Genomic DNA, 2,100 nt, shown 5'->3' with positions numbered 1-2,100 from the left:
CACTATGAAATGCTAAAAGGCTTATAACAGCAGCATATCTTGAGCAGTAGTCTGAAAAAATAGGCGAACTTTAATAATCACGAATAATATATCCATTGGTGCTATTACAGTTCCAATACATCAAACCAAGTTGTAAAAGAAAAGAAACTATTCTAGGTTGCACCCAAGCAAAGATGAAGAATACGGTAAAGACCAAGTGTGAGACACGGAGAATGCCATATTTGGAAATAATTATCACCAGCTCGTTCTGCAATCCAACAAAAACCGTTATACCACAAAGAAAATTGCAAAACTAAGCATTTTGCGAAGCCGTAAGATTGAAGACCCGAAAGCTAGTTGTACTATCAAAAGTGATGCTCGGTCTTAATCTTCCCAGTATTTGCCACAAACCAAAATGTCTGCTCACGCTGCATTGGAACTTCCACTTGTGGTCTGTTTAACCACGTATATTTGTTTTATTTTTGAACCAAGACCACCCTTCTCTGCACCAGCAGACTGATTCCTTCTATGGAAACCCATTCTTCGATAGGACCACTCATTTCCTGCATTGTTTCTTTGGGAAATCCCACCACCTCTTTGATAATTATAGCCAGAGGAATTACTCTGCCGGGTGTTTGCATTTTTCTGAGGGAATGGCTCACTCTTCAGAGAATTTGTGCTCTGGTGTTTACCATTTTTGTCAATGCTATTCTTAAGAACATCATTCTTGCCAGACTCAGCAGTGGCGCTTCCAGTGGAGTTTTGATCATTGCCACTCTGGGCAGATGTGCCTGAATTGATGGATCTCATTGTNGTGGCCAGCGAACTTGAACAGATAGGTCTGGTGCAGACTGAAATCAAGTTCAAGACATTCCAAGTTATGACATATTGCATTTTTTTTAAGATACTGGATAAGAGATGCTCGAAATCAATAACAAAAAAACAACAAATCCTGCAGTACTCTCATCTACCAAGTTATTCTTCAATAGCAAGATAAAAGATGACGCAAAATGAAAGTATAGCTTCTTGAAAACTCAGAATTTTCAACATAAGGATTATAAGTTTTCATTTTTTTGTCACAAGCAATCAAGTTATCATATGCACATTATTATTTTTTTTTGGGTCATATTAAGAATAATGATGATATTGGAGACACAATAATAAAGCATGTTTTTCCAAAGGGTGACCATATTAGGTATTTAGGTTCTATTAACAACAAAGGACGGACTCGAGGAGGATGTAACAAAGGCTAGAGTAGGTTTAATAAATTGGAAAAATTCTGTAGAGATTTCCATCACAGAAATATCCACGTAAGGGCAAAAGCAAGTTTGTATTAGACCAATTATCCATGTGAGTGAGTGTTGGGTAGCTTAGAAGACCAGAATGCAGTGTAGTGGTAATGAGAATATTAAAGCCCTGTTTGAGCCACATTATTTTGAAAAGATACATTTTTAAACAGTAATTTCACATCATTTCAACTACAAATTTTTTAATAAAATAATATTACACATAAACCCAAAATTTTTTCCTTTTTTTTTTTAACCACACATTCTTCATCAACCTACTATTCCAAAATACATTCTTCAGAAATAATGTGGCTCAAACACACACTAAGATTAACGTGTAATCATATTAGAATAGATTAAATATAATATCAAAATACATGCCAACATAGAGATGATACATTGAGGCAAAATTAATGGAAGGAGACTTGGGTGGTTGGAATATGTCTTTCATAAACCTAAAGAAATCCCATTCATAAGAATGAGATATAATCCAAGAGTTAGAGAAGTGAGTAGAGTAAAATTAGCATATGACTTGAAGTTGATCATGTCGTATATTCCAATAAATGTAACCATGGATCAATGGAGCAGTGAAAAATGATTCATGTAGAAGAGTCCAAATTTATCACAAATAAAATAAGGCTTAGTTTGTTACAACTATCAAGAATGTAAACTTAACAAGTGAAGATAGAAAAATGACAATAGAACTGCGAGAAAATAACACAACTTCAATAGCATTATATGCAACACATCGAATCTTTTACCTGGAATGGAGATACATCGAACATGGGCAAAGGGGAGGCAATGGGCAAGAGTGGTGATCCAGGGGCAAGATGCT

This window comes from Olea europaea, chromosome 14 (assembly GCF_002742605.1).
Source record: "Olea europaea var. sylvestris chromosome 14, O_europaea_v1, whole genome shotgun sequence".
NCBI lineage: Eukaryota > Viridiplantae > Streptophyta > Magnoliopsida > Lamiales > Oleaceae > Olea > Olea europaea.
The sequence above is the reverse complement of the archived record's forward strand: the minus strand, read 5'-3'. Positions refer to the sequence as shown.